Source organism: Symsagittifera roscoffensis, chromosome 7, assembly GCF_963678635.1.
Source record: "Symsagittifera roscoffensis chromosome 7, txSymRosc1.1, whole genome shotgun sequence".
NCBI lineage: Eukaryota > Metazoa > Xenacoelomorpha > Acoela > Convolutidae > Symsagittifera > Symsagittifera roscoffensis.
Window position 1 is genome coordinate 31664949 of NC_087068.1, and position 13220 is coordinate 31678168.

The following is a 13220-nucleotide window of genomic DNA, read 5'->3' on the forward strand; positions in this document are numbered from 1 at the left end:
CTTATTAATTGCATAAAGGACACAAAACTTTACAAATTGGTTTTATCAACCTAAAATTCGTAGTTTGTGAATATTTCATTTATCAAAAACTATTCGAGATCAACTATTGGGCAATCAGAACATTGAGGGCTTTGCCCTGATAAAAGCAGTCAGTTTTTTAATTTTATTTAGCGGACAACAAATGAAAAAATCTTCAAGTTTTTTCTTTTGATAAGTTTGCTTTCAAAAACTTTGCTTTCATAAAATAACATAAGTGTGGCTAGATTGAAGCGCCTTAACTGTTTGGCCATTTGTAGAGTAGATTTCAAAAAAAATCGAAAGCTTTTGCAGATAACTTTTAATTGCGTCAACCAAACTTGAGTGCGATAAGAACACTATGAAGACTTCAATTTTCCGTTAAAGACTCTTTCCGCTCATAAAAAGCTCTGTCCCATTTAAAATCTCAAGCAAAAAATGGACTATCAAAAAACAGAGCTTTCAGTTTATATATATATATATATATATATATATATATATATATATATATATATATATATATATATATCCTATAAAAAATGAATCTTATTAATGATTTGTTGCTATCTTGTGAAATATTTTCCCTCTATTTCGCTTTCAGAAATTCAGTTTGGTTGCCGCATTTGGATTAGCTGGATTAGCTCGCATTTGGATTAGTATTTTTCGTTTTCTGTTCAAATAGTGAGTAAAAGAAGTGCGAACACAAAAAAAAGAAAAACTAAATAAATGTTGACATTTTGCAATGCTTTTTTTATTCAAAAAAGTTTGTCGAAAAAATACAAAGATGGGGAAAGTGGTTAAGGCAAATCAGAACAAAACTAAGTGTAAAAAATCATAATCAGATCACTTTTTGGTTTCCCATATCAATCATGAAACACTTAAAAGCTAATCAATGGTTTAAGAATTGAGCGGTCAAATTGCATTTTTTACTTCAAACGCGAAATTTCTCTATAAAAAGGAGTGACGCGATCAACTCTCAGAATCTTTCGATGACACGAATGTTTCAAATGCGACAACAATTGAAACTTCATTAACCCTCGCAACGAAAAAAAAATTATATATTTGAGTCGAAGTAACCGCTAATCGATAAAAAATTCGTTCGTTTCATTCAATAAATTTTTTTCCTGCCAGAATTTTGAATTTAAAAATTAATGTAGCCTATGGTGATTTTATCAGTTCGAGCAACCATAGAAACGTATAAACACTCACCAAATACTCGTTTTTTTGAAATTATGTAAAAAAATCTTTGCCCTCTTGGCACTGAAATTAAGTCAGTCTAGAATATGTAAGTGTCAGATTTTCTCGACAACGTGAATTAAGATAGCCCATTGGTGATACTTTTCTCAAAATGATCAAATACTCTCTTAAAAATTCTGTCGAGCCGATACGAAGGGTCACAGTATTTCGGTCTATCTGATTGGGGGTGTTCAACAATTCCGAAACAGGAGGGAAAATTTTGAAATAATTTCACCGCATTTTACACAGAGAGGTAAATAACAAATTAATTAATAACGCTAGTTAATAAAGAAAATTTTCTAAATTTAGCTTCAGAATTTCTGGTACTGCAATTTTCTCAGTCTTGTTGGCATGGGATTGATCTTGTGCATCAAGAAATCGCAATATCGAAAACTAAAGGAAAACTTCATAATTTATCTGTTATTAACAGAGTTTTTCATGTCTGGGCAAAGTTGTACAAGTGACTTGAAATTATTTTGATTATTTGCCAAAAGTTCTATATTTTTGGTCATTTCGGCTAATTTTGTTATCTGTCTGTTTGAAATTCTCAGTATCAATTGAAATGGCTGACCTAGTTAGTCGAATTTGATTGGCTAATATTAGCCAATCAGGATCAGTTTCAGTTTTAGTTTTCATTTTGCTTCAATTTTGATTTCTGGGCCGTTTAACGCATAAGACCCAAAATTTTTTTTAATTTTTTGGCTACAGTTATGATAATTCTAGTAAATAAAGTTTAATTATCGTTCTATCAGTTCTTGGCCTTTTTAATGTGCACTTGGAAAGCAAACATCTTGAGTTATAAATGTGTCCGCATTTATTAGCCTACAAAATGTTAAGTGAGCAATTACAAATAAATTATTCGAACTTGGAATTTTTGACCGAGGCTTTTAACACATGGTAAATAAATCAAAAAAATTATACCGCTCTCAGTGAGATATTCAATGACTGAAATTTGTTCTGACCATCCCCAGGATTAAGTGAATCTTATTAAATAGTTTTTGAAACAACTTTTTTGTCACGTCGTCAAGAATTACATCATACTGGCGTCTCTTATTTAATTATTTGAAGATCGAAAAACATCTTCAAAATATACTTTTTTAAAAATAATTTTATTTTTAAACTCATTAGTAAAAACCCAACTAAGTTAAGATTTTTCGGAGACACCTTCAAATTCCAACAAAAAAAACTTCGTCGTTTTTTTATCATTTGGAGAATTTTTGTTCATCTTTCTTCTTCTCAAACTGATCCTTCGTGGAAAAACTTCGTAGAGAATTACTAAATTGTCATTTCCAAATCTCAAAATGCACTTAATTTTTCAAAAAGTCCTGAAAAAGATGGCTTGAAATCTATTTTTTTTACTATTTACCTAAATTAAGGGTTTGTTACTAATACAAAATTTTGAAATCCGAGGCGCGGTGAACATTATAATATGTGAATATGGCTAAAATTTTTTCAAAATGAGCAGATGCTTATTTTTTTCATTTCTCAGTTTTTTTAACCATTTTGTTTTGCGAAAATTGAATTAAACTACGTCGAAATGTCTGAGTATTTAGGGCTTGATACTTATTTTTTGATACTGAATTTGATACTAATGACACCAAAACAAAAAGTCATTTTTGAAACTTTTTTTTCAATTTTTTGCCTGTAAAATTTTTTAGATAGTGTAGTTATAATGTGTGCATTTCAAAAAAAACAGTCCAACACAAAAAAAAATTTTTTTTTCAATATAACCCCTAGTTATACGTTATTACTCGCACTGAAATTCCATGGATGAAAATCAATTAAACTTGAGTTTCATTATCAATGTCCATAAAAGTGAAAATAAAAATGAATATAATCAATTAGAAACGAATTATTTTGCTATAACTTGAAAATGCTTTACATTTCAATGCAAGTCAATTAATATCGATTATTTTGTTCACTTTTATAGATAAAGACAAAGAAACTCTTTTACAATAGATTTTTCCACTCTATTGCAATCCAACGCTCCTCAAGCGTTTTCTACGTTTTAAATTACAGTGGGTTTAGTGTTGTTCTTTTCAAGATCTTCCTGCGTAACTTCGATTTTCATTACTGTTTTTGTAATAGACCAACCCCAGACCCCCCCCTCGGCGCACACACCTGACCACCTGAACCAGCTCCCACCCGAACCTGTCGTTTAGGTGGGGGGGTTGGGTCAGGTGGGGAGTTGGTTCGGACGGGGGGAGGGTGGTTCAGGTTGGGGGCGGGTGGTAATTCATGTGGGGAGGGGGCTAGTTTAGTAGTTCAGGTGGGGGGGGGGGGTTATTTTAGGTGGGGTGGGGGTTAAGTCTGGCAGGGGGTTCATGTGGAGATGGGGTGGTATAGATGAGGAGGGGGCAGTTGGTTCAGGTGGGGAATGGCTCTGGCTGGCGGGGGGGGGGGGGTGTTCAGTTGGGGCGATGGCTCAAGTTGCGAGGGGGTTGGCTTATGTGAGGTTATATATATTGTAATATAATTTTGCGGGAGAGAATGGATTTAACTCCATTTTGAATCCATTTTTGTTGTCAAAGCGTAACATTGGAACCGATTATATTGATAACATTTTGTACCACAGAATTCCATAACAATATACTTTTTTCACTTTTCTGAAAAGCGGGTAGCGGTTCGAAAGTTTTTTAGAGGCCATAAAAATTCAACTTTGACGAATCATGCCATATACCTGAGGACGTGTTTATGTGGCGTTCAGGTATATATCGACAAATTTTTCAGAAATGAGCAAAAACCTATTACGCAAAAGTTAGGGAGTTCTTTTTGTAAATTCATGTGCCAAAACGCGTCTTTTTGTCGACAAAATTTTGTCTTTGAGAGTAGAATAAGAAATTTGGTAATAAAAAACTTCTTATACCCGGGTAGAGCTCAGATTGAAAATGAGCGATGAAAAAGTGAAAAAAAAACAGCGGTCGCCATCAATGAATTACCGCTGTTCATTGCCAAAATAGCAAATTCATCGATAAGTTAAAAAAATCAAACTGAGCAAAAATAGAGAACTACAGGGGTTCGACCCCTCAACCCTCAATTTTGTAGCCATGTATTCTAGCTTAGCGCCACCAACTCAATATACTCAAGTTAAAGGGCTTATCAACTCACACTCTCTTTTGAATGCTGCTAGAATGAGTTGAAATTTTTAGCACTGATTTTCTACGGAATCATTACTGAAATAGCTCTGAAATAGGTGTAGCTATGCAAAAAATATATATTCATGAATCAGTGCTGGAAAATAGCGATCACTGAGATACTACAGAAAAAGCAATAATTAACGGTGGGACTTCAACTCGGGTATATATAAACAAAAAAAATTGAAAAACATTTATAAGAAAATTCTTTTACGATTCTCTTGTAAAAAAGCCACTATAATACAACTTTTTTATAAGAAAAAGTTCCTGTCTTGAAAATTTTTACAGCTTATTTTCGTTGGAAGTTGAAAGACTCTTATAAAAAATCTAGGATTGCGATTTTTGGTCAACCCGGATCCATACGTGAAATTTTTTGTTATCAAAAAAACCATTTTTTCCAAGGAAATGTTCAGTTTTTGATTGAAACGAAAACAGCAGATGTCATCATTTGTTATACATTTTAGTATAACATTAGGTTTCGTTCTGATTGATTGAGAATTTCCGACCAAATTTTGCACGCCACATTTCACGTTTAAATTAATTTAGGAAGCTTTTTGTTGAGTCATGCAGAATTTATTTAGATATTGTTAATTGTAGTTCGAATGTGGATTGCAATGTTTTCAAAAACAATAGACTGCTGCTGGGTTAGAAAATAAAACTCTCTGTTTTTATACCATCGTTGTTTGCGACAATTAGTATACAATTGATGTTCAAAAAGTGACGTATTTTCAGGTTCAAAAGATATTTAATTTTAAAATACTCCAAGCGTTGTTGTTTCAATTTTATCTTTGTGTTTTGAATTGCAACCTAAATTGGAATTTATAGTCTTTTTGATTTTCAAGTCTTCAGTTTTCTTGATATACATTTTATCACCATAAATAAAAGCAGCACAGAAATTTTAAAAAAAAACATAAAGGAAACATTTTTTTTTTCATTTTGCGTCGTTTTTTGTTCTAATGGTGATAACAGGGTCTGTAAAAAAAACTTCGATAGAAAAATTAACGACGGTTTATTTGACAACAATTGTTTTTATTAATTGATTAGAAAAACAAAACAAAATTTGGAAATCTGTTTTTATTGGAAAAAAAACTAGGTTTATTTATCAATAGATGCTTTTTCTAGACTATTACAAGCCTGTTCTCTCGCTTTAATCGCTCGAAACAGGACTAAAAATCAAAAATTTCAAACTGAACTTTCTCAACACTGAGAGAATTTTTTGGAAAATTAGATTAATTAGTAGGGTTCGAATTACAACTGCAAGGGTTTGAAAAGCATAGAATACTCAGCTCCATCCTATGTTTATAGATGGTACCTGATTTTGCGTGAAAAAAAAACAAAAAAATAAACACCCCGAATACAAACTTTTCCCCGGTTCAGTGATTGGATCATGAAATGGCAATGATCGAAGCAAAAAACTCGATCAGTAATTGAAAAGTAAAAATGAAAAACAAACTGCTCGTATATCGAATATTCCGACTGCCCCTTAATCCATTTCGAATATTTTTGGGAAAATTTTGAAAAGCTACATATTTTGGACAAAATCAAAGATCCGACCAATAAGCTAGCCTCAATTCAATTTGGAACAATTCTCTTGTGCGGGATAATTCACCGCGCATAAATAACTCGCGTTACGCTTTCAGCCTTATGAATAAAATCATCAAAAAGCTCATAAATTAGTGGTAAAATTGGCAAATTTTCAGCTCCCAGAAATTTGCAACAAATGATTGGAGGTAAAATATTTTTTATTTGATTTCAGGGAGTCAATATTTTCAATGGGGTAGAAAAAAAAATTTGTGAAAAAACTTTTTTTTCGATCATCATAATTTCACTGAATATAACGCCAAGCATAAATATTCCGTTTTCTACGAAAGTCGGGACAAATGAAAATTGGCTCAAGTTAAAAATTTTATTTGTGGTTATTTTTCGTAAATTATGGGAGTTTGAGAACTGATAATTTGGCCAGTTTGCGATGATTACTGCGCGATTTATTGCGTTCTTATAACTCTAGTAAGTGTCGGATTGATTGGTTCCAAATCGAATTGAGGCTAGTCAGTTTGTTTTATTAATTGAATACGATACGCATAAGTTAACTTTAGCTTACATTAGCGTGTAGGGATAAATTGAATGATAAAGAAAACAAGACTGCTCGTATCAGAGCGAAGCCCTGAATATTCCGACTGCCTTTAAGGTTTATGGAGCAGTAATCACATGAAAAAATTGCATGTGATAAAACAAAATGAAGTTTTTTTCTGAAATTTGAACTTTTTATGAAAATCGTCACCCCACACGCCATATAAAGCACGAACGAATAGATTTCGCTGCTAGTAACAATCAATTATGGCAAATAAGCTTATTTCAACCAATTTGGAACGATTTCTAGAACGGATTAAATCTCCGCTTACGCATTAAAAGTGCGAAATATATCGCGCGTTAATTGTCCCAAATTGGCCAAACTGGCAATCTTCAAACCCCCCATAACTTTACGAAAAGTCATCACAGGTGAAATATCTTTTCAAATTTGAGCTCAGGACAACAATAAGTTTCGAATGATATAAAAAAAATTCCGTCAAAAATGTCGAAAATGTCAAAAATGTAGTTAAAAAGTCGAAATTTGTCTGAAGAAAAAAAAAACCCAGCCCGAGCACAAATATTCCGTTACTTTCGTATCGAAAGTCGGAACAATAACAATTGTTTCTTGTAAGCGCGTAGTTTGAAGTAATTTTGTATATTAGCACTGAAAGTATCGAGTAAATTAAAAAAATAAATATAAAAACAAGTTGTACAAGTTGACGCTGATTTTATTTTTTGCTCTGTTAAGTCAAAAATTACAGTATATTATCATACAGGCGTTTAATTTTGAACTTTCTACCAATTATTGTTCCGACTTTTGATACAAAAGTAACGCAATATTTGTGCTCGGGTAGGGTTTTTTTTCTTCAGACAGATTTCGACTTTTTAACTAGCCATAATTGACGGATTTTTATTTATATCATTCGAAAACTATTGTTGTCCTGAGCTTAAATTTGAAAAGATATTTCACCTGTGATCATTTTTCGTAAAGCTATGAGGGTTTAAAGATTGCCATTTTGGCCATTTTGACCAATTTGGGACAATTAACGCGCGATTAACGCGTAAGCGGAGATTAAATCCGTCTTAGAAATCGTTCCGAATTGGTTGAAAGAAGCTTATTTGCCATAATTGATTTGTTCCAAGGAGCAAAATCTATTTTTTTTCTACTTTATATGGCGTGTGGGGGGATGATTTTTATAGAAAAATTTCAAATTTTGGAAAAAAAAATTCATTTTATTTTATTTCAATTAATTTTTTATGTTGTTTATGTTATTACTGCTCCATAAACGATAAAAGGCAGTCGGAACATTCAGTGTTTTGCCCTGATACGCGAGCAGTCTTGTTTTTCTTATTTTCGATTACTTCCGATTGTGTTATGAATCTTTCGTATCTGTGTGGATTCTGTTCCTTTTGATTGGCCAAAGCAAATAGTTTGCTTTTATTTTATGTTGGATATCCATAGATATTTGTCGTATGCAGGACATAATCGAAAATACGAATAAAAATGACCATCTTTTCCGAAAAATAATTAATCGTGTGTAATGGCGGTCTGAGGAATCTAGACAGGAAAATGGTCATACTCAATCTCCGCCACCGCCACTCTCTCTATTGAGGAGTTCGATGTATTCACCACTACCCTCTTGACTGAAATCTGACCTCGCTCTTGAGAAAATCCTAGATCCCCCTCTAATAACAACAAGACTGCTCGTATCAGGGCGAAGCCCTGAATGTTCCGGCTGCCTATTAAGGTTTATGGGGCAGTAAGAACATTAAAAATTAACAGTAATAAAACAAAATGAATTTTTTTTAATTTGAAATTTTTTTTATAAAAAATTATCCCCCCATACGCCATATAAAGCACGAACGAATAGATTTCGCTGCTAGTAACAATCAATTATGGCAAATAAGCTTATTTCAACCAATTTGGAACGATTTCTAGAACGGATTAAATCTCCGCTTACGCATTAAAAGTGCGAAATATATCGCGCGTTAATTGTCCCAAATTGGCGAAAATGCCAATCTTTAAACCGCCATAACTTAAAAAAAAAGATCACAGGTGAAATTTAAGCTCAGGACAACAATACCTTTCGAACGATATAAGAAACTCCGTCAAAAATGGCTAGTTAAAAAGTCGAAATTTGTCTGAAGAAAAAAAAGCCCACCCGAGCACAAATATTCCGTTACTTTCCTATCGAAAGTCGGGCTCTTCCCCCCCCCCCCCCCCCCCCCGCGCCACCTCACACGAGCTTCAATATATAAGTGTGAGGAGAGGTTTTACGAGGTTGAGTATGAAGACCAAATATGTTTGTCGTGTCCTTATTCGTCAGTAAATTTTCATTAAAATCGGACAATGTGGTCAACAAATTTACATGTAAAAAATTGCAGGTGGGGGGAAGGAAAAATAGCCGAAAGTTGGAACAAAAATTATTCAATTTTAATTATTATTTTGTCAATTAGTCAATCTAAACACTTTTCAATTGGCTTTGAAGTGGAAGCAAAACATTCAGGTTTTTGTATGATACAGACAGAGTGTTGTTGAATGCGCCGCAGGCAAATTTTTGAAAAGAGGCTAAAAAAAAGGCGTTTTTGGGGACTTCTTGGAAAAATTCGACCAAAAAATTGCGTTTTTTCGGTGCGCGCTCCCGCTTCAAAATTAGTATAAATTGGCGCCAAAAGCCGCCCTTAGAAAAATTTTAAGGTCAGTCAGCCAAAAATGGATATCTCAAAATAGTACAAAGGGGGACCTTTTGGGTCCACAGTGGGTCGAATCCCTGAGGGGGGGGGGAAGCGTCCCCTTCCCCTAAATCCGCTACTGTGCTAACTATTTACAACATTTTTGATATTGTATAAAATAGAAAATTATCAGGTATTTAAACAAAACTTAAGTGCCCTTTTATTTTCATTTCAATTAAGAAAGAAACTTTATCGAGTTTCAACCTTCAGAAATTACAATCAATAAGTTGTGAAAATTCCGAACCCTGTAGAATTAATACGCCACGAGTGAAGCATGAAGTCGCTTGTCGGTTCCGCGGTTCATGATACGATTTCTTTTGGGCTGATGTTTTAAATGTTCTTTTATGTATGCATAAACCTATTCGAGTAAAAGTATTACAACTTGAATTGCGTCAATGATTGAATTTCCTTTTATAAAGATCGACTATAATAAGCCTATAGGAAACAACACCATTGTGCGCAGATGCACAATTGTTCTCACAAAAGTATTTCAATCGTAGAACTGAACTTCAAAAGCAGCCTTTCATCAAAGTACATAAACAACTTCTGTTCAGTGTGAGCTATTCCATTTTCAGATTTTAAGAATTGAGACAAGCAACTTGCACATTTTTTAGAAGCCCAAAAAGGTAAAGTTATGGCGTTTAAATATTGCCAATTTAGCCAATTTGTGAAAATTAACGCGCGATATATTTCGAATTTCGCGCTACTAATACGTGAGCGGAGATTTAATCCGTCGTAGAAATCGTTCCCATTTGGTTGAAGTCAGGGGCGGATCTACGATTTTCTCGATGGGGGGGGGGCGGATTTTCAAAAAATTGGAAAATTTTCACGACCTTTTTTTTAGGTCGACCAAATTGATTTTTCGAGCTCTCCCTAAGCACTGTCCCTATTTTGGCTAAATTTTCTGCGCCGCAGGCAAATTTTTGAAAAAAACAGTCAAAAAGCCGTTAGAAAGGCGCCTTTAGAAAAATTTTAGGGTCAGTCGCCAAAAATGGATTTCTGAAAAAGTATCAAAGGGGGACCCTTTGGGTCGGCAGGGGTTCGAATGTTTGTGCTGGGGGTGGGTTTTTTTTCTTCAGACAAATTTCGATTAGCTCTTTTTGACAGAAATTTTTAAAACCATTCGAAAGGAGTTGTTGTCCTGAGCTTGAACTTGAAAAGATATTTCACCTGTGATCATTTTTCGTAAAGTTAAGAGGGCTTAAAGATTGCCATTGACAAAAAATCTCAATTTTTAGCAGTCTTGTCACTTTGTATGTTATATGGCGTGTGGGGGATGGTTTACACAAAAAGATCTCAAATTTAAAAAAAAAATTCATTTTATTTTATTACATGGCTTTTTTTCCTTTTCCCCCCACCTGCAAACTTTTATATTTGAAATTACTGTTCGCTTCTTCCGATTGTCATGAAAATTGACATGCAGACTCATAAGACTATGACAAACATATTTGATCTTTATAATCAACCTTGTAAAACTTTCCCTTAGACCACAAAATTGATGCTTGTGTGAGGTGGGGGGAAAGGAAAAAGAGCCTATTACATTTAATTCTTTCATGTTATTACTGCTCCATAGACTTAACAGGCGGTCGGAACACTCAGGGCTTTGTCCTGATACAAGCAGTCTTTTTTGTTCCGACTTTCGATACGAAAGTAACGGAATATTTGTGCTCGGGGTGGGTTTTTTTTTCTTCAGACAAATTTCGACTTTTTAACTAGCCATTTTTGACGGAATTTTTATCATTCGAAAGGTATTGTTGTCTTGAGCTCAAATTTGAAAAGATATTTTACCTTTGACCATTTTTCGTAAAGTTATGGGGGTTTAAAGATTGCCATTTTGGCCAATTTGGGACAATTAACGCGCGATATATTTCGCACTATTAACGCGTAAGCGGAGAGTTAATCCGTCTTAAAAATCGTTCAAATTGGTTAAAAGAAGCTTATTCGCCATAATTGGTTTGTATCAAGGAGCAAAATCTATTCTTTTGTACTTTGAATGGCGTGTGGGGGGATGATTTTCATTAAAAATTTCAAATGTTAGAAAAAAAAATTTTCATTTTATTTTTTCTTAAATTTAATATTTTAATGTCATTACTGCTCCATAAACCTTAAAAGGCAGTCGGAACATTCAGGGCTTCGCCCTGATACGAGCAGTCTTGTCTGACTTTCGTAACGAAAATCACGGAACATTTTTGCTCACGGTGTTTTTTTCTCCAGACAGATTTCGACTTTTTAACTAGACATTTTTGACAAAATTTGTTAAATCAATCGAAAGACAGTGCTGCTCCAAGCTTGAATTTGAAAAGAAGTTTTACCTGTGATCAGTTTTCGTAAAGTTATGGGGGTTTAAAGATTGCCAATTTGGCCAATTTGGGACAATCAATGCGCGATTTATTTCGCGCTATTAAACCGTAAGGAGATTTAATCCATCTTAGAAAACGTTCTAAAATGATTTAAGGAAGTTTTTTTGCCAGAACTGATTCGTTAATAGGTGTGTTGGGGGATGCTTTTTACAAAAAATGTCAAATAGAAAAAAATCGTTTTATTTTGTTGCATTAATTTTTTCATGTTATTACTGCTCCATAGACCTTAAAAGGCTGTCGGAAAATTCAGGCTTTTCCCTGATACGACCATTTTTGTTTGCTATACTATATTATCTTTTGTTTCTGATTGTGCGAAACATTTACACCGGGAAAAAAACAAGATTTTATTCGCAAGGCAGTTAGTTTTCAGTTGTTGTTATTTTATAATTTATAGTTGTTTGCAAGAAAATTGAAATATTTTATAAATGTTTCTAATGATTTTTGTCAAATTTTAGTTGTTTCAAAGAAATTTTGGTTCATTTTTAGTTATGTGCAAGAATATTTGATCAGTTTTTGTTGTTCGTATAAAACATTTCTTAATTTACACTTGTTTTTAAGACATTTTTGTTAGTTTTTAGATGTTTGCAAGATATTTTTATTGTTTTTTTTTTATGTGGAGAAGCTTTTGTTAATTTTTAGTTTGCAAAAAGAATTTGTTTGTTTTAGTTATTTAATTTTTTTGCAAGAAATGCAATTGCTGTGTTAAGAGATGTCAGATGCAGCAGCTGCAAGCCATGTGAGGTCTGTGCAATTGGAACAGTCAGAACATGGAACAGAAACAGTATCTCTCGTTCCACCCGGCAGACTATTAGATTTCGTACCACCTTCTTCTCAAAAAGAAAATTGCCTAGAAAACACATCCTTCTCATCTGAATATGGATATGGACGTACATATGTACCCTCTGTCCCTCAAAGTCGGCAACCGGCAGTCATACCGGCCAAGGTATCAGGCATAGAATGGATGCCAGCTCCAACAGTGGGCGATTCGGATAACAATGTACCCCCTGGCCTGGAGTACTTGACCCTGTTGGACCGGGTTTTAGTTCAGCAATGCATGGAAGTTCGAGACGGTTAAAATAGCATTTGATAGTATTTGCTGGCTCTTTTTTTGTTCAATTTTGAAACTAAAATTTATGATACCAGCAAAAATGTGCTCTAGTTTTCTAATATCCGCTTTTTTGGCCATCCAATTCATAGTGTGCCCGAACATTCGTCTCATTTTGAAACTCCTGAAGGTAAGAACATCGCATATGTGGGTGGTAATTTACAAGTTCAACTGAAGTTATACGTAACTGGCGTAGATCACTATCTCACGCTAGACAGTCTTCCGCTGACTATCCGTGTTATCTCAAGATCAAATTAGCCTGTTGTAAGTTGTAAGTTGTATTGTAGTAGGCATTAGCGCAGAGACGAACAACAAGTATGCTTTAAAGAACAATCTGGGCCAGCAGTGCTATTATGCCGAGGAGGAGTCCGGCGGAGGCTGTAGCCAGATGTGGTGTCGAGACCAGAGGGGGTTTGCGATGAGGATAGTGGACCACACTGGCACAGAAGTGATCAGGGTCACCAGGCCATTCAAATGCTCCCCCACAACATGTTGCTGGTTAGTATGTCTTCCCGCATTGCCCACCATAGAAGATAATGCGCAACGATACACATCCATATATGGTTT

The 13220-nt window shown here is 34.2% G+C and overlaps 2 protein-coding genes across 3 annotated transcripts in view; both read left to right on the plus strand.

Annotated features, from left to right (window-relative positions):
* Positions 1 to 13220, plus strand: part of LOC134851138 (kinesin-like protein KIF6) — a 436464-nt gene that overhangs the window by 262844 nt on the left and 160400 nt on the right. The window lies entirely within an intron of this gene.
* LOC134851142 (transmembrane protein 70 homolog, mitochondrial-like) overlaps positions 2235 to 13220 on the plus strand; it is a 175476-nt gene continuing 164490 nt past the window's right edge. Inside the window, exon 1 of the mRNA XM_063867095.1 lies at positions 2235 to 2244. The gene's annotated coding sequence lies outside the window, so the exon portion shown is untranslated. The remainder of the gene's footprint in view (positions 2245 to 13220) is intronic.